The sequence below is a fragment of the Tachypleus tridentatus genome, chromosome 1 (assembly GCF_004210375.1).
Source record: "Tachypleus tridentatus isolate NWPU-2018 chromosome 1, ASM421037v1, whole genome shotgun sequence".
Lineage (NCBI taxonomy): Eukaryota > Metazoa > Arthropoda > Merostomata > Xiphosura > Limulidae > Tachypleus > Tachypleus tridentatus.
This window is the reverse complement of record NC_134825.1, coordinates 113,675,625-113,703,260: the sequence shown is the minus strand read 5'-3', so window position 1 is coordinate 113,703,260 and position 27,636 is coordinate 113,675,625. Positions and strand designations below refer to the sequence as shown.

General features: G+C 38.9%; 1 long non-coding RNA gene across 1 annotated transcript in view; it reads left to right on the top strand.

Annotated features, from left to right (window-relative positions):
- The window catches only part of LOC143258589 (uncharacterized), a 49,385-nt gene extending 25,078 nt beyond the window's left edge, over window positions 1-24,307 (top strand). The window contains exon 3 of the long non-coding RNA XR_013032401.1: window positions 24,109-24,307. This is a non-coding gene — a long non-coding RNA (uncharacterized LOC143258589). The remainder of the gene's footprint in view (window positions 1-24,108) is intronic.
- The last annotated feature ends 3,329 nt before the right edge of the window (window positions 24,308-27,636 follow it).

Sequence of the window (27,636 nt, the reverse complement as noted above, 5' to 3'; positions counted from 1 at the left end):
ATTTACTAGTGTTACCTAGTTTAGGAGTTACAGCAGTGATGAGTTGTGACTAGTTTTATACCTTAGTTTAGGGTTTGCCAGTGATAAGTTGCGACCAGTGTTATACAGTTCAGGAGTTCAGCCAGTGATAAGTTGTGACCAGTGTTATACAGTTCAGGAGTTCAGCCAGTGATGAGAGTTGTGACCAGTGTTATATATGATTAGGTTTATCAGTGATGAGTTGTGACAAGTGGTATAGATGTAGTTTAGGGTTAAGCCAGTGATGGGAGGGATGAGTTGTGACCAGTGTTATACAGTTTAAGGTTAAGCCAGTGATAAGTTCTGACAAGTGGTATACATTATCAGGATTTAAGCCAGTGATGAGTTGTGACCAGCATTACAAAGTTTAGGGTTCAGCCAGTGATGAGTTGTGACCAGTATTACAAAGTTTTAAGTTTCAACCAGTGATGAGTTGTGACCAGTATTACAAAAGTTTAGGAGTTCAGCCAGTGATGAGTTGCTTGACCAGTATTACAAGTTTAGGGTTCAGCCAGTGAGAGTTGTGACCAGTTGTATACATAGTAATTTAGGTTAAGCCAGTGATTGGAGGGATGAGATTGTGACCAGTGTTATCTCAGCTTAGGAGGTTCAGCCAGTGATGAGGGGTGTGACCAGTGTTATAGGAGTTTAGGGTTAAAGGCAGTGATGAGTTGTGACCAGTGTTTTACAATTTTAGGTTAAGCCAGTGATGAGTTTGACCAGTGTTATGCAGTTTTGGGTTAAGTCAGTGATGAGTTGTGACCAGTTTTATACATTGTAGTTTAGAAGGTTCAGCCAGTGATGAGTTGTGACCAGTGTTATACATATGGAGTTTAGGAGTTAAGCCAGTGATGAGTTTTGACCAGTGTTATAGATTCATAGTTTTAGGGTTCAACCAGTGATGGGAGGGATGAGGTTGTGACCAGTGTTATACAGTTTAGGGTTAAACCAGTGATGAGCCGTGACCAGTAACATGGAATTTTGGGTTAAGCCAGTGTGAAGATTTTTGACCAGTGTTACAGTATTTAGTTTAAGGTTCAGCCAGTGATGAGTTGTGACCAGTGTTACACAGATTTAGGGTTAAGCCAGTGATGAGTTGTGACCAGTGTTATACAGTTTTCTTAGTTAAGCCAGTGATGAGTTGTGACCAGTGTTATAGAAGTTTAGGGTTCAGCCAGTGATGAGTTGTGACTAGTGTTATATAGATAGGAGGTTAAGCCAGTGATGAGTTGTTACCAGATTTTATACTTGTAGTTTAGGGTTAGCCAGTGGATGTGAGAGATGAGTTGTGAACAGTGTTATAGCGTTTAGGAGTTAAGCCAGTGATGAGTTGTGACCAGTGTTATACTTGTAGTTTAGGAGTTCAGCCAGTGATAAGTCAGTGAACGTGTGTTATACATTTAGGGTTATAGCCAGTGATGAGTTGTGACCAGTGTTATACAGTTCCGGGTTGAGCCAGTGATGACCAATGTTATACAGTTCAGGGTTAAGGCAGTGATGGGAAGGATGAGTTGTGACCAGTGTTATACATGTAGTTTTAGGGTTAAGCCAGTGATGAGTTGTGACCAGTGCTTACACACATGTAGTTTGGGTTCAGCCAGGGATGAGTTGTGACCAGTGTTATACACTTTAGGGTTATGCCAGTGATGAGTTGTGACCAGTGTTATACATGTTGTTTAGTGTTCAGCCAGGGATGAGTTGTACCTAGTGTTATATATGTAGTTTAGGGTTCACCAGATTATGAGTTGTGACCAGTGTTATATAGTTTAGGGTTTAGCCAGTGATAGGTTGTGACCAGTTTTATACTTGTAGTTTAGGTTCAGCCAGTGATAAGTTGTGACCAGTGTTATACAGTTCAGAGGTTATACCAGTGATGAGTTGCGACCAGTGTTATACAGTTTAGGGTTCAGCCAGTGATGACCAATGTTATACAGTTTAGGGTTCAGCCAGTGATGAGTTGTGACCTGTGTTATACAGTTCAGGATTATGCCAGTGATGAGTTGCGACCAGTGTTATACAGTTCAGGGTTCAGCCAGTGATGACCAGTGTTATACAGTTTGGGGTTAAGCCAGTGATGGGAGGGATGAATTGTGACCAGTGTTATACAGTTTAGGGTTAAGCCAGTGATGGGTGGGATGAGTTGTGATCAGTATTAGAAAGTTTAGGGTTCAGCCAGTGATGACTTGCAGACCAGTAAGTATTACTTAGTTTAGGGTTAAGCCAGTGATGAGAGGATGAGTGGCGACCAGTGTTATAAATGTAGTTTAGGGTTCAGCCAGTGATAAATTGTGACTAGTGTTATATAGTTCAGGGTTATGCCAGTGATGAGTTGTGACCAGTGTTTTTCACTTTAGGGTTATGTCAGTGATAAATTGTGACCAGTGTTATACACTTTTAGGGTTATACCAGTGATAAGTTGTGACTGGTGTTATATAGGTTAGAGGTTAAGCCAGTGATGAGTTGTGACAAGTGTTATAGGTATGTAGTTTCAGGTTAAGTCAGTGATGAGTTGTGACCAGTGTTATGCAGTTTTTAGGTTAAGCCAGTGATGAGTTGTGACCAGTGTTATAGCGTTTAGGGTTAAGCCAGTGATGAGTTGTGACCAGTGTTATACAGTTTTGGGTTAAGCCAGTGATGAGTTGTGACCAGTGTTATATAGTTTAGGGTTAAGCCAGTGATGAGTTGTGACTAGTGTTATATAGATTAGGGTTACGCCAGTGATGAGTTGTGACTAGTTTTATACTTGTAGTTTAGGGTTTAGCCAGTGATGTCGTACGACCAGTGTTATACAGTTCAGGGTTCAGCCAGTGATAAGATTTGTGACCAGTGTTATACATTTAGGAGTTCAGCCAGTGATGAGTTGTGACCAGTGTTATACAGTTTAGGGTTTATCCAGTGATGAGTTGTGACAAGTGGTATACATGTAGTTTAGGGTTAAGCCAGTGATGGAGGGATGAGTTGTGTGACCAGTGTTATACAGTTTAGGTTAAGCCAGTGATGAGTTTGACAAGTGTTATACATTTCAGGGTTAAGCCAGTGATGAGTTGTGACCAGTATACAAAAGTTTAGGGTTCAACCAGTGATGAGTTGTGACCAGCATTACAAAAGTTTAGGTTTCAGCCAGTGATGAGTTGTGACCAGTGTTACAAAGTTTAGGAGTTCAGCCAGTGATGAGTTGTGACCAGTATTACAAAGTTTAGGGTTCAGCCAGTGAGGAGTTGTGACTAGTTGTATATACATATGTAATTTAGGGTTAAGCCAGTGATTGGAGGGATGAGTTGTGACCAGTGTTTATCCAGCAGGGTTCAGCCAGTGATGAGTTGTGACCAGTGTTATAGAGTTTAGGGTTAAGGCAGTGATGAGTTGTGACCAGTGTTTTGCAATTTTGGGTTAAGTCAGTGATGAGTTTTGACCAGTGTTTTGCAATTTTGGGTTAAGTCAGTGATGAGTTTTGACCAGTGTTATGCAGTTTTGGGTTAAGTCAGTGATGAGTTGTGACTAGTTTATACTTGTAGTTTAGGGTTCAACCAGTGATGAGTTGTGACCAGTGTTATACATGTAGTTTAGGTTTCAGCCAGTGATAGGAGGGGATGAGTTGTGACCAGTGTTATACAGTTTAGGGTTAAGCCAGTGATGAGTTGTGACCAGTGTTATAAAATTTAGGGTTAAGCCAGTGATGAGTTTGACCAGTGTTATACATGTTGTTTAGGGTTCAGCCAGTGATGAGTTGTGACCCGTATTACAAAGTTTAGGGTTAAGCCAGTGATGAGGGTGACGTGACCAGTATTATACAGTTTTGGGTTAAGCCAGTGATGAGTTGTGACCAGTGTTATAGAGTTTAGGGTTCAGCCAGTGATAAGTTGTGACTAGTGTTATATAGATTAGGGTTAAGCCAGTGATGAGTTGTTACTAGTTTTATACTTGTTAGTTTAGGAGTTAAGCCAGTGATGTGAGAGGGATGAGTTGTGAGCAGTGTTATAGCGTTTAGGGTTAAGCCAGTGATGAGTTGTGACTAGTTTTATACTTGTAGTTTAGGATTCAGCCAGTGATAAGTTGTAACGTGTGTTATACATTTCAGGGTTATGCCAGTGATGAGTTGTGACTAGTGGTATACATGTAATTTAGGGTTAAGCCAGTGATGAGTTTTGACAAGTGGTATACATTTCAGGTTTTAGACAGTGATGAGTTGTGACCAGTATTACAAAGTTTAGGGTTCAGCCAGTGATGAGTTGTGACCAGTGTTATACACTTTAGGGTTATGCCAGTGATGAGTTGTGAGTAGTGGTATACATGTAATTTAGGGTTAAGCCAGTGATTGAAGGGGTGAGTTGTGACTAGTGTTGTATAGATTAGGGTTTAGCCAGTGATGAGTTGTGACTAGTGGTATACATGTAATTTAGGGTTAATCCAGTGATTGAGAAAGTGAGATTGTGACCAGTGTTATACAGTTTTGGGTTAAGCCAGTGATGAGTTGTGACCAGTGTTATAGAGTTTAGGGATTGGGTAGTGATGGGAGGGATGAGGTGTGACCAGTATTATGCAGTTTTGTGTTAAGCCAGTGATGGGAGGGATGAGTTGTGACCAGTAGTATGCAGTTTTGGGTTAAGCCAGTGATGAGTTGTGACCAGTATTTAACATGTAGTTTAGGGTTCAGCCAGTGATAAGTTGTGACCAGTGTTATACAGTTTAGGGTTCAGCCAGTGATGACCAATGTTATACAGTTTAGGGTTCAGCCAGTGATGAGTTGTGACCAGTGTTATACATGTAGTTTAGGGTTAAGCCAGTGATTGGAGGGGTGAGTTGTGACCAGTGTTATACACTTTAGGGTTATGCCAGTGAGGAGTTGTGACCAGTTTTATTCAGTATAGGGTTAAGCCAGTGATAGGAGGATGAGTTGTGACCAGTGTTATACAGTTTTTAGTTAAGCCAGTGATAAGGTGGGATGAGATTTGTGATCAATATTGAGAAAGTTTAGGGTTCAGCCAGTGATGAGTTGTGACCAGTGTTATCTCATTTAGGGTTAAGCCAGTGATGAGAGGATGAGTTGTGACCAGTGTTATATAGTTTAGGAGTTTAGCCAGTGATGAGTTGTGACCAGTGTTATATAGATTAGGAGTTAAGCCAGTGATAAGTTGACCCTGTGTTATACAGTTCAGGGTTATACCAGTGATGAGTTGTGACCAGTGTTATACAGTTTAGGGTTATGCCAGTGATGAGTTGTGACCAGTGTTATACACTTTAGGATTATACCAGTGATGAGTTGTGACCAGTGTTATACACTTTAGGGTTATACCAGTGATAAGTTGTGACCAGTGTTATACACCTTTAGGAGTTAAGCCAGTGATGAGTTGTGACCAGTGTTATACAGTTTAGGTTCAGACAGTGATGAGTTGTGACCAGTATTATAAAGTTTAGGAGTTAAGACAGTGATGAGTTGTGACCAGTGTTATGCAGTTTTGGGTTAAGTCAGTGATGAGTTGTGACCAGTGTTATAGATTTTAGGGTTAAGTCAGTGATGAGTTGTGACCAGTGTTATGCAGTTTTGGGTTAAGTCAGTGATGAGTTGTGACTAGTTTTATACTTGTAGTTTAGGGTTCAGCCAGTTATGAGTTGTGACTAGTGTTATACATGTAGTTTAGGGTTAAGCCAGTGATGAGTTTTGATCAGTGTTATACAGTTTAGGGTTAAGACAGTGATGAGTTGTGACCAGTGTTATACATGTTGTTTAGGGTTTAGCCAGGGATGAGTTGTGACTAGTTTTATACTTGTAGTTTTGGGTTAAGTCAGTGATGAGTTGTGACCAGTGTTATACATGTTGTTTAGGGTTTAGCCAGGGATGAGTTGTGACTAGTTTTATACTTGTAGTTTAGGGTTCAGCCAGTGATGAGTTGTGACCAGTGTTATACATGTAGTTTAGGGTTAAGCCAGTGATGAGTTTTGACCAGTGTTATAGTTGTAGTTTAGGGTTCAGCCAATGATGAGTTGTGACCAGTGGTATACATGCAATTTAAGGTTTAGCCAGTGTGATTGGAGGGAGTGAGTTGTGACCAGTGTTATACAGTTTAGGGTTAAGCCAGTGATGAGTTGTGACCAGTGTTATACAGTTTTGGGTTAAGCCAGTGATGAGTTGTGACCAGTGTTATACATTTCAGGGTTCAGACAGTGATGTGTTGTGACCAGTATTACAAAGTTTAGGGTTCAGCCAGTGATGAGTTGTGACCAGTGTTATACATGTTGTTTAGGGAGTTCAGCCAGTGATGAGTTGTGACCCGTATTACAAAGTTTAGGGTTAAACTAGTGATGAGGTGTGACCAGTATTATACAGTTTTGGGTTAAGCCAGTGATGAGTTGTGACCAGTGTTATAGAGTTTAGGGTTAAGCCAGTGATGAGTTGTGACCAGTGTTATACATGTATTTTAGGGTTCAGCCAGTCATAAGTTGTGACTAGTGTTATATAAATTAGGGTTAAGCCAGTGATGAGTTGTTACTAGTTTTATACTTGTAGTTTAGGGTTAAGCCAGTGATGTGAGGGATGAGTTGTGACCAGTGTTATAGCGTTTAGGGTTGAGCCAGTGATGAGTTGTGACCAGTGTTATACAGTTTTGGGTTAAGCTAGTGATGAGTTGTGACTAGTTTTATACTTGTAGTTTAGGGTTCAGCCAGTGATAAGTTGTGACTAGTGTTATATAGATTAGGGTTAAGCCAGTGATGAGTTGTGAATAGTTTTATGCTTGTAGTTTAGGGTTCAGCCAGTGATAAGTTGTGACCTGTGTTATACAGTTCATGGTTATGCCAGTGATGAGTTGCTACCAGTGTTATACAGTTCAGGGTTCAGCCAGTGATGACCAGTGTTATATAGTTTTGGGTTAAGCCAGTGATGTGAGGGATGAGTTGTTACCAGTGTTATACAGTTTAGGGTTTAGCCAGTGATGAGTTGTGACCAGTGTTATACACTTTAGGGTTTAGCCAGTGATGAGTTGTGACCAGTGTTATACACTTTAGGGTTTAGCCAGTGATGAGTTGTGACCAGTGTTATACAGTTTAGGGTTCAGCCAGTGATGAGTTGTGACCAGTGTTATAATATAGATTAGGGTTAAGCCAGTGATGAGTTGTGACCAGTGTTATATATGTAGTTTAGGGGTTCAGCCTAAACTACATGAGATATGACCATATAGTTTTACAGAGTTTAGGGTTAAGTCAGTGATGAGGTGTGACCAGTATTATGCAGTTTTGTGTTAAGCCAGTGATGGGAGGGATGAGTTGTGACCAGTATTTTCCAGTTTTGGGTTAAGCCAATGATGAGTTGTGACCAGTGTGATACATGTAGTTTAGGGTTCAGCCAGTGATGAGTTGTGACCAGTGTTATAGAGCTTAGGGTTATGCCAGTGATGAGTTGTGACCAGTGTTATACAGTTTAGGGTTCAGCCAGTGATGAGTTGTGACTAGTGTTATATAGATTAGTGTTTAGCCAGTGATGAGTTGTGACCAGTGTTATACATGTAGTTTAGGGTTAAGCCAGTGATGATTTGTGACCAGAGTTATCCATTTCAAGGTTAAGCCAGTGATTGGAGAAATGAGTTGTGACCAGTGTTATACATGTAGTTTAGGGTTAAGCCAGTGATGAGTTGTAACTAGTATTACAAAGTTTAGGGTTCAGCCAGTGATGAGTTGTGACCAGTGTTATACACTTTAGGGTTATGCCAGTGAGGAGTTGTGACCAGTTTTATTCAGTATAGGGTTAAGCCAGTGATGGGAAGGATGAGTTGTGACCAGTGTTATACATGATGTTTAGGGTTCAGCCAGGGATGAGTTGTGACCAGTGTTATACACTTTAGGGTTATGCCAGTGATGAGTTGTGACCAGTGTTATACATGTTGTTTAGTGTTCAGACAGGGATGAGTTGTGACTAGTGTTATATAGATTAGTGTTTAGCCAGTGATGAGTTGTGACTAGTGTTATATAGATAACACTATATAACAGTGTTGATGCCAGTGATGAGTTGTGAACAGTGTTATACATGTAGTTTTGGGTTAACCAGTGATGAGTTGTGACCAGTGTTATAGAGTTTAGAGTTAAGTCAGTGATGAGTTGTGACCAGTGTTATGCAGTTTTGGGTTAAGTCAGTGATGAGTTGTTACTAGTTTTATACTTGTAGTTTAGGGTTAAGCCAGTGATGAGTTGTGACTAGTTTTATACTTGTAGTTTAGGGTTAAGCCAGTGATGAGTTGTTACTAGTTTTATACTTGTAATTTAGGGTTAAGCCAGTGATGAGTTGTTACTAGTTTTATACTTGTAATTTCGGGTTAAGCCAGTGATGGAAGGGATGAGTTGTGACCAGTGTTATACATGTAGTTTAGGGTTAAGTCAGTGATGAGTTGTGACCAGTGTTATGCAGTTTTGGGTTAAGTCAGTGATGAGTTGTGACCCGTATTACAAAGTTTAGGGTTAAGCCAGTGATGAGGTGTGACCAGTATTATACAGTTTTGGGTTAAGCCACTGATGAGTTGTGACCAATGTTATACATGTATTTTAGGGTTCAGCCAGTGATAAGTTGTGACTAGTGTTATATAGATTAGGGTTAAGCCAGTGATGAGTTGTTACTAGTTTTATACTTGTAGTTTAGGGTTAAGCCAGTGATGAGTTGTTACTAGTTTTATACTTGTAGTTTAGGGTTAAGCCAGTGATGTGAGGGATGAGTTGTGACCAGTGTTATAGCGTTTAGGGTTAAGCCAGTAATGAGTTGTGACCAGTGTTATATAGAGTTTTTGGTTAAGCCAGTGATGAGTTGTGACTAGTTTTATACTTGTAGTTTAGGGTTCAGCCAGTGATAAGTTGTAAACTGTGTTATACATTTCAGGGTTACCCAGTGATGAGTTGCGACCAGTGTTATACATGTAGTTTAGGGTTAAGCCAGTGATGAGTTGTGACAAGTGTTATACATGTAGTTTAGGGTTCAGCCAGTGATGACCAATGTTATTCAGTTTAGGGTTCAGCCAGTGATGAGTTGTGACCAGTGTTATACATGTAGTTTAGGGTTAAGCCAGTGATGAGTTGTGACAAGTGGTATACATTTAGGTTTCCAGCCAGTGATGAGCTTGTGACCAGTGTTACAAAGTTTAGGGTTCAGCCAGTGATGAGTTGTGACCAGTGTTATACAGCTGAGGGTTAAGCCAGTGATGGGAAGGATGAGTTGTGACCAGTGTTATACATGTTGTTTAGGGTTGAGCCAGTGATGAGTTGTGACCAGTGTTATACAGTTTTGGGTTAAGCTAGTGATGAGTTGTGACTAGTTTTATACTTGTAGTTTAGGGTTCAGCCAGTGATAAGTTGTGACTAGTGTTATATAGATTAGGGTTAAGCCAGTGATGAGTTGCGACCAGTGTTATACAGTTCAGGGTTCAGTCAGTGATGACCAGTGTTATACAGTTTTGGGTTAAGCCAGTGATGTGAGGGATGAGTTGTGACCAGTGTTATACAGTTCAGGGTTAAGCCAGTGATGGGAGGGATGAGTTGTGACCAGTGTTATACAGTTTAGGGTTAAGCCAGTGATGAGTTTTGAGAAGTGGTATACATTTCAGGGTTCAGCCAGTGATGACTTGTGACCAGTGTTATACTTGTAGTTTAGGGTTATGTCTGTGATGAGTTGTGACCAGTGTTATAGAGTTTAGGGTTAAGCCAGTCATGAGTTGTGACCAGTGTTATACAGTTTTGGGTTAAGCCAGTGATGAGAGGGATGAGTTATGACCAGTGTTATAAATGTAGTTTAGGGTTCAGCCAGTGATGAGTTGTGACTAGTTTTATACTTGTAGTTTAGGGTTCAGCCAGTGACAAGTTGCGACCAGTGTTATACAGTTCAGGGTTATGCCAGTGATGAGTTGTGACCAGTGTTATACACTTTAGGGTTATGCCAGTGATAAGTTGTGACCAGTGTTATACACTTTAGGTTTATGCCAGTGATAAGTTGTGACTAGTGTTATATAGATTAGGGTTAAGCCAGTGATGAGTTGTGACAAGTGGTATAGATGTAGTTTAGGGTTAAGTCAGTGATGAGTTGTGACCAGTGTTATACAGTTTTGGGTTAAGTCAGTGATGAGTTGTGACCAGTGTTATGCAGTTTTTGTGTTAAGTCAGTGATGAGCCAGACCAGTGTTATACAGTTTTGGGGTTAAACTTCAGTGATGAGAGGGATGAGTTATGACCAGTGTTATATAGATTAGGGTTAAGCCAGTGATGAGTTGTGACTAGTTTTATACTTGTAGTTTAGGGTTCAGCCAGTGATAAGTTGCGACTAGTGTTATACAGTTCAGTGTTAAGCCAGTGATGAGTTGTGACCAGTATTACAAAGTTTAGGGTTCAGCCAGTGATGAGTTGTGACCAGTATTACAAAGTTTAGGGTTCAGCCAGTGAGGAGTTGTGACTAGTGGTATACATGTAATTTAGGGTTAAGCCAGTGATTGGAGGGATGAGTTGTGACCAGTGTTGTTCAGCTTAGGGTTAAGCCAGTGATGGGAAGGATGAGTTGTGACCAGTGTTATACATGTAGTTTTGGGTTAAGCCAGTGATTAGTTGTGACCAGTATTACAAAGTTTAGGGTTCAGCCAGTGATGAGTTGTGACCAGTGTTATAGAGTTTAGGGTTAAGGCAGTGATGAGTTGTGACCAATGTTATGCAGTTTTGGGTTAAGTCAGTGATGAGTTGTGACCAGTGTTATAGAGTTTAGGGTTAAGTCAGTGATGAGTTGTGACCCTTATTACAAAGTTTAGGGTTAAGCCAGTGATGAGGTGTGACCAGTATTATGCAGTTTTGTGTTGGCCAGTGATAGGAGGGATGAGTTGTGACCAGTATTTTTGCAGCCTTGAGTTAAGCCAGTGATAAGTTGTGACCAGTGTGATACATGTAGTTTAGGTCCAGCCAGTGATGAGTTGTGACCAGTGTTATACAGCCGAGGGTCCAGCGAGTGTTGACCTGTGACCAGTGTTATACACCTTTAGGGTTAGCGCCAGTGATGAGCAGTGACCAGTGTTATACATGCTTGTTTAGTGTCCAGACAGGATGAGTTGTGACTAGAGTTATATATGTAGCGCAGGGTCCAGCCAGTGATGAGTTGTGACCAGTGTTATATAGATTAGCGGTTTATCCAGTGATGAGTTGTGACCAGTGTTATACATGTAGCCTTTGGGTTAAGCCAGTGATAAGTTGTGACTAGTGTTATATAGATTAGGGTTAAGCCAGTGATGAGTTGTGACAAGTGTTATGCAGTTTTGGGTTAAGTCATTGATGAGTTGTGACCAGTGTTATAGCGTTTAGGGTTAAGCCAGTGATGAGTTGTGACCAGTGTTATACATGTAGTTTAGGGTTAAGTCAGTGATGAGTTGTGACCAGTGTTATGCAGTTTTGGGTTAAGTCAGTGATGAGTTGTGACCAGTGTTATACAGTTTTGGGTTAAGCCAGTGATGAGAGGGATGAGTTATGACCAGTGTTATACATGTAGTTTAGGGTTCAGCCAGTGATAAGTTGTGACCTGTGTTATACAGTTCAGGGTTATGCCAGTGATGAGTTGCGACCAGTGTTATACAGTTCAGGGTTATGCCAGTGATGAGTTGTGACCAGTGTTATACACTTTAGGGTTATGCCAGTGATAAGTTGTGACCAGTGTTATACACCTTTGGGTTGGCGCCAGTGAGAAGCCAGTGACCAGTGCTATAGAGTTTAGGGTTAAGCTCAGTGATGAGCTGTGACCAGTGTTATACAGTTTTTTGGGTTGCTCAGTGATGAGCGGTGACCAGTGTTGCGCAGTTTTTGGTTAAGCTCAGTGATGAGTTGTGACCAGTGTTATAGCGTTTAGGGCTGAGCCAGTGATGAGTTGTGACCAGTGTTATAGCGTTTAGGGTTGAGCCAGTGATGAGTTGTGACCAGTGTTATACAGTTTTGGGTTGGGCCCAGTGATGAGAGGGATGAGTTATGACCAGTGTTATGTAGTTTAGGGTTTAGCTAGTGATGAGTTGTGACTAGTGTTATATAGATTAGGATTAAGCCAGTGATAACTTGTGACCTGTGTTATACAGTTCAGGGTTATGCCAGTGATGAGTTGCGACCAGTGTTATACAGTTCAGGGTTATGCCAGTGATAAGTTGTGACCAGTGTTATACACTTTAGGGTTATGCCAGTGATAAGTTGTGACCAGTGTTATACACTTTAGGGTTAAGTCAGTGATAAGTTGCGACCAGTGTTATACAGTTCAGGGTTCAGCCAGTGATGAGTTGTGACCAGTATTACAAAGTTTAGGGTTAAGGCAGTGATGAGTTGTGACCAGTGTTATGCAGTTTTGGGTTAAGTCAGTGATGAGTTGTGACCAGTGTTATAGAGTTTAGGGTTAAGTCAGTGATGAGTTGTGACCAGTGTTATGCAGTTTTGGGTTAAGTCAGTGATGAGTTGTGACTAGTTTTATACTTGTAGTTTAGGGTTCAGCCAGTTATGAGTTGTGACCAGTGTTATACTTGTAGTTTAGGGTTATGTCTGTGATGAGTTGTGACCAGTGTTATAGAGTTTAGGGTTAAGCCAGTCATGAGTTGTGACCAGTGTTATACAGTTTTGGGTTAAGCCAGTGATGAGAGGGATGAGTTATGACCAGTGTTATAAATGTAGTTTAGGGTTCAGCCAGTGATGAGTTGTGACTAGTTTTATACTTGTAGTTTAGGGTTCAGCCAGTGACAAGTTGCGACCAGTGTTATACAGTTCAGGGTTATGCCAGTGATGAGTTGTGACCAGTGTTATACACTTTAGGGTTATGCCAGTGATAAGTTGTGACCAGTGTTATACACTTTAGGCTTAACCAGTGATAAGTTGTGACCAGTGTTATATAGATTAGGGTTAAGCCAGTGATGAGTTGTGACAAGTGGTATAGATGTAGTTTAGGGTTGTCAGTGATGAGTTGTGACCAGTGTTATACAGCCTTTAAGTTGTCAGTGATGAGTTGTGACCAGTGTTATGCAGTTTTGTGTTAAGTCAGTGATGAGTTGTGACCAGTGTTATACAGTTTTGGGTTAAGCCAGTGATGAGAGGGATGAGTTATGACCAGTGTTATATAGTTTAGGGTTTAGCCAGTGATGAGTTGTGACTAGTGTTATGTAGATTAGGGTTAAGCCAGTGATGAGTTGTGACTAGTTTTATACTTGTAGTTTAGGGTTCAGCCAGTGATAAGTTGCGATTAGTGTTATACAGTTCAGTGTTAAGCCAGTGATGAGTTGTGACCAGTGTTACAAAGTTTAGGGTTCAGCCAGTGATGAGCCAGACCAGTACACAAAGTTTAGGGTTCAGCCAGTGAGGAGTTGTGACTAGTGGTATACATGTAATTTAGGGTTAAGCCAGTGATTGGAGGGATGAGTTGTGACCAGTGTTGTTCAGCTTAGGGTTGAGCCAGTGATGGGAAGGATGAGTTGTGACCAGTGTTATACATGTAGCCTTAGGGTTAAGCCAGTGATTAGTTGTGACCAGTATTACAAAGTTTAGGGTTCAGCCAGTGATGAGTTGTGACCAGTGTTATAGAGTTTAGGGTTAAGGCAGTGATGAGTTGTGACCAATGTTATGCAGTTTTGGGTTAAGTCAGTGATGAGTTGTGACCAGTGTTATAGAGTTTAGGGTTAAGTCAGTGATGAGTTGTGACCCTTATTACAAAGTTTAGGGTTAAGCCAGTGATGAGGTGTGACCAGTATTATGCAGTTTTGTGTTAAGCCAGTGATGGGAGGGATGAGTTGTGACCAGTATTTTGCAGTTTTGGGTTAAGCCAGTGATAAGTTGTGACTAGTGTGATACATGTAGTTTAGGGTTCAGCCAGTGATGAGTTGTGACCAGTGTTATACAGCTGAGGGTTCAGCGAGTGTTGACTTGTGACCAGTGTTATACACTTTAGGGTTATGCCAGTGAGGAGTTGTGACCAGTGTTATACACTTTAGGGTTATGCCAGTGATGAGTAGTGACCAGTGTTATACATGTTGTTTAGTGTTCAGACAGGGATGAGTTGTGACTAGAGTTATATATGTAGTGTAGGGTTCAGCCAGTGATGAGTTGTGACTAGTGTTATATAGATTAGTGTTTATCCAGTGATGAGTTGTGACCAGTGTTATACATGTAGTTTTGGGTTAAGCCAGTGATAAGTTGTGACTAGTGTTATATAGATTAGGGTTAAGCCAGTGATGAGTTGTGACAAGTGTTATGCAGTTTTGGGTTAAGTCATTGATGAGTTGTGACCAGTGTTATAGCGTTTAGGGTTAAGCCAGTGATGAGTTGTGACCAGTGTTATACATGTAGTTTAGGGTTAAGTCAGTGATGAGTTGTGACCAGTGTTATGCAGTTTTGGGTTAAGTCAGTGATGAGTTGTGACCAGTGTTATACAGCCTTGGGTCAGTTGCCAGTGACGAGAGGGATGAGCTACGACCAGTGTTATACATGTAGTTTAGGGTTCAGCCAGTGATAAGTGGTGACCTGTGTTATACAGTTCAGGGTTATGCCAGTGATGAGTTGCGACCAGTGTTATACAGTTCAGGGTTATGCCAGTGATGAGTTGTGACCAGTGTTATACACTTTAGGGTTATGCCAGTGATAAGTTGTGACCAGTGTTATACACTTTAGGGTTATGCCAGTGAGAAGTTGTGACTAGTGTTATAGAGATTACGGTTAAGTCAGTGATGAGTTGTGACCAGTGTTATGCAGTTTTGGGTTAAGTCAGTGATGAGTTGTGACCAGTGTTATGCAGTTTTGGGTTAAGTCAGTGATGAGTTGTGACCAGTGTTATAGCGTTTAGGGTTAAGCCAGTGATGAGTTGTGACCAGTGTTATACAGTTTTGGGTTAAGCCAGTGATGAGAGGGATGAGTTATGACCAGTGTTATGTAGTTTAGGGTTTAGCTAGTGATGAGTTGTGACTAGTGTTATATAGATTAGGATTAAGCCAGTGATGAGTTGCGACCAGTGTTATACAGTTCAGGGTTATGCCAGTGATGAGTTGTGACCAATGTTATACACTTTAGGATTATGCCAGTGATAAGTTGTGACCAGTGTTATACACTTTAGGGTTATGCCAGTGATAAGTTGTGACCAGTGTTATACACTTTAGGGTTAAGTCAGTGATAAGTTGCGACCAGTGTTATACAGTTCAGGGTTCAGCCAGTGATGAGTTGTGACCAGTATTACAAAGTTTAGGGTTAAGGCAGTGATGAGTTGTGACCAGTGTTATGCAGTTTTGGGTTAAGTCAGTGATGAGTTGTGACCAGTGTTATAGAGTTTAGGGTTAAGCCAGTGATGAGTTGTGACCAGTGTTATGCAGTTTTGGGTTAAGTCAGTGATGAGTTGTGACTAGTTTTATACCTTGTAGCCTAGGGTTCAGCCAGTGATGAGTTGTGACCAGTGTTATACATGTAGTTTAGGGTTAAGCCAGTGATGAGTTTTGATCAGTGTTATACAGTTTAGGGTTAAGACAGTGATGAGTTGTGACAAGTGTTATAAAGTTTTGGGTTAAGCCAGTGATGAGTTGTGACCAGTATTATGGAATTTTGGGTTAAGCCAGTGATGAGTTTTGACCAGTGTTAAACATTTCAGGGTTCAGCCAGTGATGTGTTGTGACCAGTATTACAAAGTTTAGGGTTCAGCCAGTGATGAGGTGTGACCAGTATTATACAGTTTTGGGTTAAGCCAGTGATGAGTTGTGACCAGTGTTGTACATGTATTTTAGGGTTCAGCCAGTGATAAGTTGTGACTAGTGTTATATAGATAAGGGTTAAGCCAGTGATGAGTTGTTATTAGTTTTATACTTGTAGTTTAGGGTTAAGCCAGTGATGTGAGGGATGAGTTGTGACCAGTGTTATAGCGTTTAGGGTTAAGCCAGTGATGAGTTGTGACAAGTGTTATACAGTTTTGGGTTAAGCCAGTGATGAGGTCGACCAGTGTTATACAGTTCAGGATTCAGCTACTGATGACCAGTGTTATACAGTTCAGGGTTCAGCCAGTGATGACCAATGTTTTTCAGTTTAGGGTTAAGCCAGTGATGAGTTGTGACTAGTGGTATACATGTAATTTAGGGTTAAGCCAGTGATGAGTTGTGACCAGTATTACAAAGTTTAGGGTTCAGCCAGTGATGAGTTGTGACCAGTATTACAAAGTTTAGGCTTCAGCCAGTGATGAGTTGTGACCAGTGTTATACAGCTGAGGGTTCAGCCAGTGATGAGTTGTGACCAGTGTTATACACTTTAGGGTTATGCCAGTCATGAGTTGTGACAAGTGTTATACATGTTGTTTAGGGTTTAGCCAGGGATGAGTTGTGACCAGTGTTATACACTTTAGGGTTATGCCAGTGAGGAGTTGTGACCAGTGTTATACAGTTTAGGGTTAAGCCAGGGATGAGTTGTGACTAGTTATATAGATTAGGGTTTAGCCAGTGATGAGTTGTGACCAGTGTTATACATGTACTTTTGGGTTAAGCCAGTGATGAGTTGTGACCAGTGTTATTCAGTTTAGGGTTAAGCCAGTGATGGGAAGCATGAGTTGTGACCAGTGTTATTCATGTTGTTTAGGGTTCAGCCAGGGATGAGTTGTGACCAGTGTTATACACTTTAGGGTTATGCCAGTGTTGAGTTGTGACCAGTGTTGTTCAGTTTAGGGTAAAGTCAGTGATGAGTTGTGACCAGTATTATGCATTTCGGGTTAAGGCAGTGATGAGTTGTGACCAGTGTTATACAGTTTAGGGTTGAGCCAGTGATGACTTGTGATCAGTATTACGAAGTTTAGGGTTCAGCCAGTGATGAGTTGTGACCAGTGTTATACTGCTTAGGGTTCAGCTAGTGATGACTTGTGACCAGTGTTATACATGTAGTTTAGGGTTAAGTTAGGGATGAGTTGTGACCAGTGTTATACTGCTTAGGGTTCAGCTAGTGATGACATGTTACCAGTGTTATACATGTAGTTTAGGGTTCAGCCAGTGATAAGTTGTGACTAGTGTGATATAGATTAGGGTTAAGCCAGTGATGAGATGTGACCAGTTTTACACCTGTAGTTTAGGGTCCAGCCAGTGACAAGTTGTGACCAGTGTTATACAATTCAGGGTTGCGCCAGTGATGAGCCAGACCAGTGCGTTATAGATGTAGTTTAGGCTTAAGCCAGTGATGAGATGTGACCAGTTTTATACTTTGTAGTTTAGGGTTGCCAGTGATGAGATGTGACTAGTTTTATACCTTGTAGTTTAGGGTTGCCAGTGATGAGTTGTTACTAGTTTTATACTTGTAATTTGGGATTAAGCCAGTGATGAGTTGTGACCAGTGTTATGCAGTTTTTGGGGTTGTCAGTGATGAGTTGTGACCAGTGTTATAGCGTTTAGGGTTAAGCCAGTGATGAGCTGTGACCAGTGTTATAGCAGGTTTAGGGTTGCTTCAGTGATGAGTTGTGACCAGTGTTATACAGTTTTGGGTTAAGCCAGTGAGGAGTTGTGACTAGTTTTATACTTGTAGTTTAGGGTTCAGCCAGTAATAAGTTGTGACCTGTGTTATACATTTCAGGGTTGAGCCAGTGATGACCAATGTTATACAGTTCAGGGTTGAGCCAGTGATGACCAATGTTATACAGTTCAGGGTTCAGCTAGTGATGACCAATGTTATACAGTTTAGGGTTCAGCCAGTGATGAGTTGTGACCAGTGTTATACATGTAGTTTAGGGTTCAGCTAGTGATAAGTTGTGACCTGTGTTATACATTTCAGGGTTAAGCCAGTGATGAGTTGTGACCAGTGTTATACAGTTCAGGGTTGAGCCAGTGATGACCAATGTTATACAGTTCAGGGTTAAGGCAGTGATGGGAAGGATGAGTTGTGATCAGTGTTATACATGTAGTTTAGGGTTAAGCTAATGATGAGTTGTGACCAGTGTTATACATGTAGTTCAGGGTTCAGCCAGTGATGAGTTGTGACCAGTGTTATACACTTTAGGGTTATGCCAGTCATGAGTTGTGACCAGTGTTATACATGTTGTTTAGGGTTTAGCCAGGGATGAGTTGTGAACAGTGTTATAGAGTTTAGGGTTAAGCCAGTGATGAGTTGTAACCTGTGTTATACATGTAGTTTAGGGTTAAGCCAGTGATGAGTTGTGAACAGTGTTATACATGTTGTTTAGGGTTCAGCCAGGGATGAGTTGTGACCAGTGTTATACATGTTGTTTAGGGTTATGTCAGTGATGAGTTGTGACCAGTGTTGTTCAGTTTAGGGTTAAGACAGTGATGGGAAGGATGAGTTGTGACCAGTGTTATATAGTTTAGAATTCAGCCAGTGATGAGTTGTGACTAGTGTTATATAGATTAGGGTTTAGCCAGTGAATAGTTGTAACCAGTGTTATACATGTAGTTTATGGTTAAGCCAGTGATGAGTTGTGACCAGTGTTATACATGTAGTTTTGGGTGAAGCCAGTGATGAGTTGTGACTAGTGTTATAGAGTTTAGGGTTGAGCCAGTAATGGGATGGATGAGTTGTGACCAGTGTTATACATGTTGTTTAGGGTTATGCCAGTGAGGAGTTGTGACCAGTGTTATTCAGTTTAGGGTTAAGCCAGTGATGGGAAGGATGAGTTGTGACTAGTGTTATATAGATTAGGGTTTAGTCAGTGATGCGATGTGACTAGTGTTATACATGTAGTTTTGGGTTAAGCCAGTGATGGGAGGGATGAGTTGTGACCAGTGTGACACATGTAGTTTAGGGTTCAGCCAGTGATGACTTGTGACCAGTGTTATACAGCTTAGGGTTCAGCCAGTGATGACTTGTGATCAATATTACAAAGTTTAGGGTTCAGAGAGTGATGAGTTGTGACCAGTGTTATACAGCTTAGGGTTTAGCCAGTGATGAGTTGTGACCAGTGTGATACATGTAGTTTAGGGTTCAGCCAGTGATGACTTGTGATCAATATTACAAAGTTTAGGGTTCAGAGAGTGATGAGTTGTGACCAGTGTTATACAGCTTAGGGTTGAGCCAGTGATGAGTTGTGACCAGTGTTATCCATTTCAAGGTTAAGCCAGTGATTGGAGGGATGAGTTGTAACTAGAGTTATATATGTAGTTTAGGGTTCAGCCAGAGATGAGTTATGACCAGTGTTATATATGTTGTTTTGGGTTCAGCCAGGGATGAGTTGTGACCAGTGTTATACACTTTAGGGTTATGCCAGTCATGAGTTGTGACCAGTGTTATACATGTTGTTTAGGGTTTAGCCAGGGATGAGTTGTGACCAGTGTTATAGAGTTTAGGGTTAAGCCAGTGATGAGTTGTGACCTGTGTTATACATGTAATTTAGGGTTAAGCCAGTGATGAGTTGTGACCTGTGTTATACATGTAGTTTAGGGTTAAGCCAGTGATGAGTTGTAACCAGTGTTATACAGGTCAGGGTTATGCCAGTGATGAGTTGCGACCAGTGTTATACAGTTTAGGGTTCAGCCAGTGATGACCAATGTTATACAGTTTAGGGTTCAGCCAGTGATGAGTTGTGACTAGTGGTATACATGTAATTTAGGGTTAAGGCAGTGATTGGAGGGATGAGTTGTGACTAGAGTTATATATGTAGTGTAGGATTCAGCTAGTGATGAGTTGTGACCAGTGTTATTCAGTTTAGGGTTAAGTCAGTGATGGGAAGGATGAGTTGTGACCAGTGTTATACATGCTGTTTTAGGTCCAGCCAGGGATGAGCTGTGACCAGTGTTATACACTTTAGGGTTTGTGAGGAGCCAGACCAGTGTTATTCAGTTTAGGCTTAAGCCAGTGATGGGAAGGATGAGTTGTGACTAGTGTTATATAGATTAGGGTTTAGCCAGTGATGAGTTGTGACTTGTGTTATACATGTAGTTTTGGGTTAAGCCAGTGATGAGTTGTGACAAGTGTTATACATGTTGTTTAGGGTTCAGCCAGTGATGAGTTGTGACCAGTGTTGTTCAGTTTAGGGTTAAGCCAGTGATGGGATGGATGAGTTGTGACCAGTGTTATATAGTTTAGGGTTAAGCCAGTGATGAGTTGTGACCAGTGTGATAGATGTAGTTTAGGGTTCAGCCAGTGATGACTTGTGATCAGTATTACAAAGTTTAGGGTTCAGCGAGTGATGAGGTGTGACCAATGTTATACAGTTTAGGATTCAGCCAGTGATGAGTTGTGACCAGTGTTATCCATTTCAAGGTAAAGCCAGTGATTGGAGGGATGAGTTGTGACTAGAGTTATATATATAGTTTAGGGTTCAGCCAGTGATGATTTGTGACCAGTGTTATACATGTAGTTTTGGGTTCAGCCAGTGATGAGTTGTGACTAGTGGTATTCATGTAGTTTAGGGTTAAGCCAGTGATGAGTTGTGACTAGTGGTATACATGTAATTTAGGGTTAAGCCAGTGATGAGTTGTGACCAGTGTTATACAGTTTTGGGTTAAGCCAGTGATGAGTTCTGACCAGTGTTATACATGTAGTTTATGGTTAAACCTTTGAAGGATCTTATTAAACTGAATGAAACTACTGTGGAGAATTTAAATGAAAGTTGAAGTATATTTTATTATGGTGGTGTTTAAACATACAAACAAATGTAGAACAGGTTATTTTGAATTAGATAATTAATTGGTAAGTTTCTTTACACGTAAGTGAATCCGTTGAATGTGATTAGTTTTTGATGAAGTTGTAATCCATAGAATTAGAGAAATGAAGAAGTGTAATTAGAGATAGAAATATGGTTGTTGAATGAGTTAATATGATTTCCAGAAGAAGTAATAAAAACAGTGTTACAAACAATATGAGGGCATTTAGTTATCAGAGATGATCTAGTTTTTAATTTATGAAGTTAGGCCTGTGAAGTTTGTTTACATTCAAATCAATGACAATATCAGCTGCACAGAAATATTACATTTTTAATAGGAATACGAAAATCACTGGTAAAAGAATGTCTTAGGCTTAAAGAGACTGTGTAAAACTCTTAACGTAAATTTAGAAATAAAGGGTTTCTATGTTAACAGTGAGAAGACAGGAAAAAACTGGTAGATCTTTAAGGGTTTTAGAAGAACCCAATGAGAGTTTAATGAAGGTTTATTGAGTCTGTTACTATATTTCTGTTTAAAAATCTTATATATGTATGGATAATTTGTGATAATTGGAAGATAGCCAGTGGATAAATGTTTTTAAAAAGGTCTGTTGAAAGCCAGGAAGTTACTGAAATATATTGTTAGGGGTTGCTTGGGAAACACTTAAAAGAAAAGGTTGTGTCTGATGGGCATTATTCTGATTGGCTGAAAGAAACTATTAGGTCCAACAGTTGTCCATTTTGTTGTTTATTATAATTTACTTGTTTTTATTCACATCAAAAGAGTTGTGCATATATCTGATGGTATAAAAAATATCTATACCATAATTACGTCACACTCCAGCTAGGCCTAATGATCCCTGGAATGAGTTATGTTTGTGTGTAATTAAACAGATAGCTACACAATGGGCTATCCATTCTCTGCCCACCAATCATATCACAACCTGGTTTATAGCATTGTAAGTTTGAAGATATACCATTGTGCCACTAGTTATAGATGTCCTGTGATTGACATATAAATTAATATTTTTCTTAACTTTCTTGTATAAGTTCTTTGTATGTTATGTTCTACAATGTTTAATTTTGCTGGTGGTACTAAAATGATGGGTAAAAAACAATTATTTGGAAAATGTTTTAATAATACAGAAACTGGTATGTCTTGTAAGTCTTCAGAAAATGTTTCAACTTTTAAATGTAGAAAGTTGGTTATTTAGGGTACAAACATATGAAAGGACACTGAAATCTGTCTAATAGAAACATCCAGCTTGTGCAGTTTAGTTAATGTAGTTTCACCATGTTCATTTAGTTTCACTTCACTTAAGTTTAAATTATGGCTCTTTGTGTGAGTGTTATTCAAGACTATTGTTTGGGAGAATTTGTTTAGTTTCACAATTTGAACATGTTCCATTGGGTAGTACGTTAATGTTAAATTGACCAATCAGGTTACTAAGGTGGTTGTAGTTGAGTCAGGACAAATGGTTTTATACACCGACATTTACAGAAATATGTTTTGTAATTAGGCATATTTAATGGCTATATCTTCACATCCATTGTTTGTCGGTAGTTTAGAAAGGGAAACTATCTCACATTTATAACCAAGTTTTTCATAAGTTTAGAATCTCATTTCTCTTGAGCTGTGTTCTATCTTTTGCAGTAGCTTCACAATACAGAAAACAGTAAAACCACTTGTGAAACAAAACATTCAATATTTACATGTTCCATTATTATACAGCTTTATTTAACGTGGATGAAATAGGTGAGGGTAAGAAACAAGTACAATTTAAAGCTGTTCAGAATATAAATTAATAAAATGAACACATCAAAACAAGTGACTGAGACTGGGGTATTCATTTGAGAAACTTTGACTATCTTTGATCAATAGGTCATAGCTTTTCTTTCTATCCCTATAATCAAACTGTTAGATTAACTCACGTAAAGTCTCTTCATGTATTATTCGTTGGTTTGCTCCATGTAATATATTCACTTTCATTGGTCATAACTATGAGAAAATGGTTGAACCATGCATTTCTGATTGTGAAAGTCAACTCAATATTACCAGTAGATAAAGGGTTATTGATAACAGTGTGTGTGGGAGAAGCACATGGCCTAAACTGACCAGTTGTATCCAAAACTTGTATGTTAATAGGGACATTTTGTTAAAGGCGTAACATTAAAGTTTTACCATGAAAGATATCTGGGATATTTATACAATTTCCAGGTTTTAAGTTTAAGAACGAAAGTTTGTTTTGGCTTCATTGTGCATCTTACACACACATCTACAGAAGGTGTGGTCCTGGTTACTTTGTTTGTTAGAATAACACAGACACTAACATAATCTAGTTTAAAAGATGCAGGCAGTCTTGTCTTAATATTAATAGCTCATTGATTGATATATGTACCAGAAGTTTATACTGTTAAAATTCTGAACATCAACCGTGATAATGTACTTTGTTTTACTTCGTACATATACAAGTACCATAATGTTTGTTGACAGTTCAAACTCTGACCATAATAATGGATATACTTCATTTTTACTAAGTTCTTTGAAACAGTAAGACTGCCATTTTGTTTAGAAGTTGTATACCATGAATATTGTAGTAAACTGGTGGTTCTCAATCTGTTTGTATCCACCGAACTCTAGTCACACACAGCATTCAGTACTGTAATACTATATCAATAACTCCAGAGTACATGTTTCATTTACCAACACAGGACCAGAATCTAGTTCTGATCTTAAATATAAAACAATGCAACACACTGTTACATTGTTATGAAACTGAGGTTTAGAATCACTGATTTTACAAGGTTTTGAACAACTACTTTGACTTCAGTGTGAGTGAAAGTTTTAGTGACTAGGTAATGAACTACACAGTAAATATAGACTATTTAAACCTGGAACATTTTTCTGTTATAATTACGTTAGTGATTGTATAAAAACATATTTCATCTACATGGGTAGAACACCCTTTATCCTCTCTATTATGTGAAACTATTACATTAACTTTGTTACAAGAGGAATATTTTGAACAAAGTAGTGACTTAATCAGTGTTACATTGTAGTACAGGTAATTATATTATGTTTATGAGAGACACAACGTGATGTATATAATTGTGAACATAATATATTTAAATGTTTTAGTACCTCACTACATTTCTGTGTCAATAAGTCTGCATTATATGTTAATGTTATGTAGATGAACACTGAACATGTTTTATACATGTAAGAGACATGTTGATCTATTCATAGTTCAACAGTATTTATTAGAAGTCTTTGAAAAGTTATTATTTTCACAGTAGATTGTGGATCCTTTTATATCCTAAGATTTGTAAGCATTTGAAATGTGTCAGTGGACTCAGCAGATAGCCTAAGGTGGCTTTACTAAAAATATACAATATAATTCAGTTTGTTAAATTGGATTTACCTGACTGGAAATAACAAAGTTGGAATCTGAGTCTCAATGGTATTGTTTTTAACAAGAGAGCTGTAGTGATGTCTTCCATAAGTTATGAATACTTTGTTTTTTCAGTTTGATCAACTAAGAATTCCTGAACATGATGCTAGAATCAGTAAGTTCCAAATGGCACATTTGTAGAACAAAACATACCAATGATTATTGAAACTTTGATCTTACAAGTTGGATTATACAGGTGAAAAAATCCATTGTACTCAATAGTATAAGTAATAGTTTACTTCAGTAGAATACGTATTAAAGTTTTGTATTTATATAAGAATCTTGTAACAAATGTTTTATTGATACAAATACACAGTACATGTATTTAAATTCTCATTAATTGAGATCTTAGGGTAAACTTACCAATCTTTTATAACACCAGTGTTAAAATGTTAAGTCCTAGTTACAATGAAGATAAACATTATAATAACTGTGTGTTAAGTAAAGATCCAACTTACCATACAGTGTTAGGGTTGGAAATTTCAAACTGTCTGGATAACACTTTGTTCCTGTAACAAACAGTATACAACTGTTGCACGTGGTTCTCTACATCTAACTTCATATTGTAACAATTTGGACTCGGAATTTAAAAAAACAAACAGCCCAATGATTATAAGTCATATTTGAACAGCATTAAAACAAAAATTAATGATGTGATATCTTGCAAGACCCACGTTTACATATACATGAACTGGTTGGTTGGTGTAGCTTTGTGCTAAAATCTGTTTACTAAATGAAAAGTAACAGCTATACTGTGTTTCATTTTGTATTCACATTAACTTAACTCTGTCTCAAGATGGATCAAAGTCATGTGAAAATTATAAAACAGTTAAAAAATGTTTGACCGTCATATTAAAGATAATTGATAAGACCCAGTCCTCAAACTAATTTCTTAACCTAATATATAAATGTTCCATTTAGGAACACTTTCATTAACTTCCCCACCCAAAAAATGTACATTTATAAAAGCTAAACAAACTGCATAGACATCACATCAGTGTAGCCCATATAATATTTATTTAATACACTGGTCTGTTTGTGAGGGCACATGAAATACATGTTTGACATGTAATGCTGTTTGAATATAAGAAGAGAAACACAACACTTCTGTAGGCACAAAGAATATTAAATAAGTTTATGGAACTTTGATGGCAGGGCTGATAAGTTGGAATTGGTGTTCTGAAGACACTTGTTCAGTCTAACCTCAGTCAACACACTCGCGAAATGGCCTTCAAATTGCATCTCTCTCATGAAACTATACAAACATCTAATAAATATGTGAAAACACCATAAGGTGATTGGGTGTCCAGCAAACTCTCCAATGTGTGAATGAACCAGTTTTGGACAGAAATGTCACCACTTATGAAAGATTGGCTATTCCAACATTAAATGCCAAAAACAATGGCTCAGACTTTGACAACATAAACTGGACTCCATCAACAGGACTTCCACAACTGGAATGTTTAAATGAAGTCCTTCTTCAGAAACACGTCTGATGCAATAGAAGATCATGGAGTTGGACTGCGAAGTCCACCACCACCTACCATATTCTCTGTATATGACATCCTCAGACGACCATCTTAAGGATAAAATGTGTACAAAGGTGAAAGAGGACATGTTTTTTGTTTAAAAACCAAGTGATTTCTTTAATCAGGGCATTAATAACATGACTGTAAGATGGAAAACCACCATTGATAAGAATGGAGACTATTTTGTTTAATGTATACACAAATTGTTCAGTTTTTAAATATAACAAAATATAAACAGTTGTATCATTTTGCCTATCTGATACTTGAAGATAAGGGGGAACTCTGTTCATAGCTGTTAATGTTTTCATTTACAATTAGTAGCAGAGCAATAATCTGTATGAAAGAAATAACCACATTCATGGGTGAAAAGAATTTCAAATTTATAACATAGTTTGGTTTCTTACAGTTCAGTGTGAACTTTGTGGTAAATAACAAAACATTAAAGTATTTTGAAATTCACAAGCTATCAAACATAAGAAAAACTAATACTTTGAAATTACACAAATCTGTTAAAAACAAGAAAACATTTCATTTCTTTGTTTTCAACAAAAGCAAAAATTTAATGGATAATAGAAATGTGCCACATCTTGGCCTGTGAATACAATGGTATTTTGACAACATATAAAATACTTCCTGACTTAAAGGTGTTGGCTACACTAGCTTCCATGTACTGACACACAACTAAATAAACTGATTCACCCTGACCAGACCACCATATCTTGTCACTTTTAACCTACATACAAACACTGATTCACCCAGATGTTATCATTTTTCACAGAACACAATTTTGTTTTTTGTAATGTCCTGTATCAAAACTAAAACATAACACTGGTTTACAAAGAAATTGAGGCAAGCACAAAAATAGCTGTTTTAACCTAATTTGGGGGTGCTGAATTCAGATTTGAAATCCGTTTTTACTCATCACCTCTTGTTTTTTAGATATGCATACTGTACATAAAGGCGTATATGCATTCAGGGTTAATTTCTAATATTGTGTGACTTATGTCTTCTTTTTTAGTTATTATGCAATAAATGTAAGTGATAGCATTACATTATATATAGCTATATATAAAGACGGATTTTGGCAGTTAAGCGTAGCCGACACGTCTCAATCAACAGCCAGTAGTGCACTGGCAGTCAGCGCAGGAGGTTGGTGTCCCTCGACAATTGTGTTACACAATCTTTTGGGTATATATTTGTATTACAATTTCCAACGACGCACATAATTATTATTGCCTTACATATGATTTAATTTTACTTTGTTTTTTTTCAGATTCTCCAATGGCTTCAAGCTCGTCAAAACACCGAGGATGCCTCAACAAGGCCAATTCTTTCTGCTACGTGTGGGGACTTCACGACAGTTGCACAGCGTCGAACCATCACTTCCCTCATCAGAACTGCCTACTTTCATTATTTTGACTGTAAAATTGGTGATCAGGACAAATCTTGGGCTTCACACATCTGTTGTAAACCCTGCTACAATGGACTAACTGCTTGGTTTAATGGCAAGAAAGCGGCTTTCAACTTTGCAGTCCCGATGGTTTGGAGAGAGAGCCACGAAGCCATGCAGATGATTGTTATTTTTGTCTAACAAATATAACTGGTTTCAATGCATCTTCTAGAAAAACGATCAAATATCCCAACCTTCCATCTGCTATGAGACCCGTTCCCCATTCAGATGATCTTCCTGTCCCAACACCTCCAGTAAATAAGGATCTTCTTTCCTCATCAGATGAAGAAATGCCTCCAAGGGAAGATTCTGCCAAGTCAATCTCTTCCGAAGATATTTACTCTTCTTATTCAGGAACAAGTGGCAACGAGCCACACTGGATCATGCAAGAAGACCTGAATGACCTTGCTTGTGATTTGTATCTGTCAAAACAGCAGTCAGAGCTCTTGGCTTCTCGGCTTAAACAGTGGAACCTAGTCCAGGAAGATGTAAGGATCACCAGTTTCAGGAATCGGAACAAAGACCTTGCTTCATTTTTCGACATGGAAAACAAGTTGTGTTACTGCACAAATGTACCTGGCTTGTTCACTTTCCTTGGTTTGCCACATAATCCTTCAGAGTATT